The following is a 5,928-nucleotide window of genomic DNA, read 5'->3' on the forward strand; positions in this document are numbered from 1 at the left end:
GAGATCTGATGGTTTTATAAGCGTCTGGCATTTCCCCTGCTTGCACTTCTCTCTCCTGCCACCATGTGAAGAAGGTCCCTACTTCCCTTTCAACTTATGCCACGATTGTTAAGTTTCCTGAGGACTTCCAGTCATGTGGAACAGTGAGTCAATTAAACCTCTTTCCTTTATAAATTACCCAGTCTCAGCTATTTCTTTTTCTTTTTCTTTTTTTTCTTGAGACAGAGTCTCACTCTGTCGCCCAGGCTGGAGTGCGGTGGCGTGATCTTGGCTCACTGCAACCTCCGCCTCCCAGGTTCAAGCGATTCTCCTGCCTCAGCCTCCTGAGTAGCTGGGATTACAGGCATGTGCAACCACGCCTGGCTAATTTTTGTATTTTTAGTAGAGATGGGGTTTCACCATGTTGGCCAGGATGGTCTCGATCTCTTGGCCTCATGATCCGCCCGCCTCAGCCTCCCAAAGTGCTGGGATTACAGGCGTGAGCCACCGCGTCCAGCCAGTCTCAGGTATTTCTTTATAGCAGTGTGAAAACAGACTAATACAGCAATTAAGAATAGGTATTGTGTGTGTGTTCTTGTTCATGTCTTTGGGTTGACATATACAAATTTCTCTTGAGTGTATACCTAAGAATGGAATTGCTGGGTCATAGCATAGGAATATGCTATGGTTTTGATATGTGACTCCTCCAAATTTCATTTTGAAATTTGATCCCCAATGTTGCAGGTGGAGCCTAATGGGAAGTGTCTGGGTGATGGAGGTGGATTCCTCTTGAATGGCTTGGTGCTGTCCTCATGGTAATGAATTCTCACTCTATTAGTTGGCAGAAGTTTCCTTCACAGCTGACTGTTTAGAGGAGCCTGGTACCTCTCTTCCCCTCTCTTGCTTCCTGTCTCACCAAGTGATGTCTGCCTACACCAGCTCCCCTTTGCCTTTGCCAAGAGTGATAGAGGCCGGAGGTCCTCACCAGAGCAGATGCTGGTGTCATGCTTCTTGTACAGCTTGTGAAACCATAAGCCAAATAAACCTCTTTTTATAAATTACCCTTGTCTTGTTTGCTCCGAGAATACTCACTGGCAACGCTTGTGGCTGCAGCATTTACCCTGAGATAAATTTGCCACGAAATATCTTGCTTTTATTATTTTTGTATTGTTCTAGTATATCAGCTTTGGAAACAAAAGACATTGTTCTATTTATAGCATTGTGTTTTTAGCAGTGGTATTTTCATTTACTACAGTAATTGCCTATCATTGAAAATGTCAAATCCTAGAAAATGTAGCATTCCTATGCATGATGTTAACATCATTCTCAAACAGTTGTTGGCCAAAGATTCATTTGATGAATCTGATTTTTCAAAAATAGACAATTCTGATGATTCTGATGTTAGTTCTTTTTAGAAATAACTCCAAGAACAGTTTTTATGTTTTCACATTGAAAATCAATCAGATTTGGTTCAGTCTCAAAGAGTGTGTTTATGTAAAATTCAAATGAGCACTGGCAGCAAGCTGCGTTTTTTTTTTTTTCTAAATGGGAAAGGGTTAATAGCGACACAAAAGGACTAAGACAGCATATGTGTAGCTTTAGTAAATTCTGACAGTATTTACTCCACTGGCAAAGTGAGAGTTCTAGTTACACATCTTCACCAATCCTGGTGGTGTTTGTCTTAATTTTAGCCATTTAGGTGGGTGCGTCTAATAGTGGTTTTGTGTTTCCCTGATGAATGATACTGAACACTTTTTCATATGCTTTGAATATGCACAAATTCAAATTTGTATATCCTCTTTTGTGACTTGCCTGTTCAAGTCTCTTGCTCATTTTAAAAACTGGATTGTCTTATTGATTTGGAATAGTTCTGGATATATCTGGATTCTAGTTTTATTTTTTTAAGACAGGGCCTCACTCTGTCGCCCAGGATGGAGTGCAGTGGCACAGTCCTGGCTCACTGCAGCCTCGACTTCCTTGGGCTCAAGCGATCATCCTACCTCAGCCTCCTGAGGGGCTGGGACTACAGGTATGCACCATCACTTCCGACTAATTTTGTATTTTCAGTAGAGATGGGGATTTGCCATGTTGCCCAGGCTGGTCTCAAACTCCTGGGTTCAAGAGATCCACCTGCCTAAGCCTCCTAAAGTGCTAGAATTACAGGTGTGAGCCACCACTCCTGGCTTGGATTTTGGTGTTATTTATATGTGCTGTCAATATATTCTCCATCTGAAGACTGCTTTTTCACTTTATTGGTTTCCTTTGTGGAACAAAAATCCTTGATTTTGATGAAGTCTAATTATGGTCAGTGCTTTTTATGTCTTGTTTAAGAAACATTTGCCTAAAGTTTTGAAGATTTTTTTTTTTTTTTTTTTGAGATGGAGTCTCACTCTGTCGCCTACGCTGGAGTGCAGGGGCACAATCTTGGCTCACTGCAACCTCTGCCTCCCGGATTCAAGTCAAGCAATTCTCCTGCCTCAGCCTCCTGAGTAGCTGGGATTGCAGACGTGTGCCACCACACCCGGCTAATTTTTGTATTTTTAGTACAGATGGGGTTTCACCATGTTGGTCAGGCTGGTCTTGAACTCCTGACCTCGTGATCCACCTGCCTTGGCCACCCAAAGTGCTGGGATTACAGGAGTGAGCCACCGCGCCCAGCTCCCCCTTTTTTTTTTAAGACGGAGTTTCACTCTTGTTGACCAGGCTGGAGTTCAATGATGGTGATCTCGGCTCACTGCAACCTTCACCTCCTGGGTTCAAGTGATCCTCCTGCCTCAGCCTCCTGAGTAGTTGGGATTACAGGCACATGCCACCATGGCCCGGCTAATTTTTATATTTTTTTAGTAGAGACGGGGTTTTACCACATTGGCCAGGCTGGTCTCGAACTCCTGACCCTCAGGTGATCCGCCCGCCTCGGCTTCCCAAAGTGTTGCGGTTACAGGCATGAGCCACTGCACCCGGCCCTTTTTTCTTTTTTTCAGAGACAGAGTCTCACTATGTTGCCCAGTCTGGTCTTGAACACCTGGGCTTAAGCAACCCTCCTGCCTCAGCCTCCCAAAGAGCTAGGATTACAGGCATGAGCCATGGTGCCTGCGCCTACTTTTTTTTCTAGAAGCTTTATTGTTTCACTTTCCACATTTAAGTCTGTGATGCATCTTGAATAAACTTTTGTATATGTTGTTAAGTAGGGGGTCAAAGTTCATTCTTTCCATTTAGATCATAGTTCACTGCAGCCTCAAACTCCGGGGCTCAAGTGATCCTCCCACCTCAGCCTCTTGGGTAGTTGGGTACAGGCCCAAGTCACTGCGCCCAGCCAAAATTATATTAGTAGTACAATCTCTACCACGTAAATATTTGCACAGAAAAACCAAGGGAAGACAATTCAATACAAACAACTGTTATCTCCACATGGTAGGCATTTGAGGAATTTAAAATTTTCTAAAATGAGCATACCCTACTGTTATCAATAAAAACTACTGTTTTCAACATTTTTATAAGATATTTTGAAAAAGAAACAATTGGTCTTTCAGTTATCATTAGGTATAAATAAACCAATAGGCCAGGTGCGGTGGCTCACACCTGTAATCCCAGCACTTTGGGAGGCCAAGGTGGGTGGATTGTTTGAGTGCAGGAGTTTGAGACCAGCCTGGGCAACATAGCAAGACCTGGTCTCATAAAAAAACAACAAAAACAAAAACAAAACAAAACAAAAAAACTCCCAGTAATTTCTATGAAAAAAAAAATCCAGAAAAAAGGCTTAGAATAAACTCTCAAGTTGGCTGAGTAAGTTGGACTTTGGTTGTTTAGATGTACACCTGAAACAGTTCAGGCTGATAGTTCCCCATGGCTGATCTATGGGTGAGCTATGTTTGAGTCAATTGCAGGTTTTTTTTTTTAATTTAAAAAAATAGATTGTCAAGCTTTCTCTTAGACATGCTGAATCAGAATGCCTAAGAGGTGAGGCCAGAGAACCAGTATTTTAAATAAATGATCTAGATTTGGGAACTATTCTACCTTGAATTATAATGAAACAAAGGTATGACTATTCTCTCTGAGCAGGCAAACTACTATCAGATTGGAGAATGTTAACATTTTAGACCCGGACTAGGGAGCTAGGAAAAGGCTGTGGGCCAATGTTCTGACCTTCTCAGAAAACCATCAAGCTGGAGACACCACATGATGAATGGGACTTAGTCCAGTGTAAGGTGGTAGTACCCATGTTTAAAAATAACAAGGTCAGGCCGGGTGCAGTGGCTCATGCCTGTAATCCCAGCACTTCAGGAGGCTGAGGTGGGCGGATTACGAGGTCAGGAGATCAAGACCATCCTGGCCAACATGGTGGAACACCATCTCTACTAAAGATACAAAAAATTAGCTGGGCATGGTGGCACACGCCTGTAGTCCCAGCTACTTGGGAGGCTGAAGCAGGATAATTGCTTCAACCCGGGAGGTGGAGATTGCAGTGAGCCGAGATCGCGCCACTGCACTCCAGCCTGGGCGACAGAGTGAGACCAGGGGGTGGGGGTTAAGTTCCTTTCACAATTATTTGAGGTCTTGGCAACCAACTTTCAACCATTTTTGCTCCAGACAGGGAGAACTTCAGTTTCTCCTAACCTAGGCAGTCAGTACCTTTGTAGAGCAGCAGACTAATATGTCTATTGTTTCCCCTTTTCAGATAAAGACATCCAGTGAACCAGTCCTTTCACATATCCTTTCACCACCTTGGAATGTCCACTAGTAACAGGAACACAGAGAAGCAAAGAGTCAGAGCGACCCCTGACCTGCCATGCAGTGTGTCCCTCAGAAGAAGGCAAGGGGGAAAGAACAAGTTGAGCCTGCTTGCCCATCCCAGCAACCATGGGGACACTGTGGAGGGTCCCTGGGCCTGGCTCCTGCTCCATTGCTTATCTGGCTGGTCACTCTCCCACAATGAAAGGCTCCTTGCACTGAATGAAAGGGACAAAATACCGTAAGCAGGACTGATGCCACACAGGTGCCAGTGCTGGATGTCTGCTGACAGGGGCATGTGACCTACATCAGAGGACACAGACTTGCAGTCTACCATTACCATCTGCACCCTGCTTCCACATCATTTTTTTTCCTTTTTTTTTTTCCTGAGACGGAGTTTCGCTCTTGTTGCCCAGGCTGGAGTGCAATGGCGCGATCTCGGCTCACTGCAACCTCCGCCTCCTGGGTTCAAGCGATTCTCCTGCCTCAGCCTCCTGAGTAACTGGGATTACAGGCATGCGCCACCACGCCCAGCTAATTTTGTATTTTTAGTAGAGACAGGGTTTCTCCATGTTGGTCAGGCTGGTCTCAAACTCCTGACCTCAGGTGATCTGCCCACCTCAGCCTCCCAGAGTGCTGGGATTACAGGCGTGAGCCACCATGCCTGGCCCAAATAATTTTTTAAAAATTGAACCAGTTGCCAACTTTTAAACACCAACAGATCAACCATAGAAATCAAGATTTCCATTTTTCTTGAAAAATGTAAGACCTACCACCTTGGGCATTCATCCTCACAGCTCCTGTCACTTCACTACTGCTCCTCAATGCTGAGGATGAGGGTTGATCACCACTGATCATCTTAAATCCAGTTCACAACACTTTTTTATTTACGTTACCTTCTTGGCTCCTATAGACCACTGAAGTTGTCACTTCTCCTCCATCCCTTCTACCCCTTGCCTATATCCACAGGATCCTTCATGGGACTCCATTTGTTCCCCACAAGGTCCAAGGGATTACACCCACATTCTCAGCATCTTCAGACTGGACAAACTGAATGGCAACATGAAGAAAACGACAAATCTTCAGCCAATATTTGGAATAGTGGATACATCTACTGGCTTATGATCAGCTACACGATTCCAAACTCCTACCCCTTTATTTATTTACCCACTCCTACCCCTTCCTCCCATTAAAGAAAAAAGATAACTTAGTAGACAGTAG

Source organism: Gorilla gorilla, chromosome 18 (genome assembly GCF_029281585.2).
Source record: "Gorilla gorilla gorilla isolate KB3781 chromosome 18, NHGRI_mGorGor1-v2.1_pri, whole genome shotgun sequence".
NCBI lineage: Eukaryota > Metazoa > Chordata > Mammalia > Primates > Hominidae > Gorilla > Gorilla gorilla.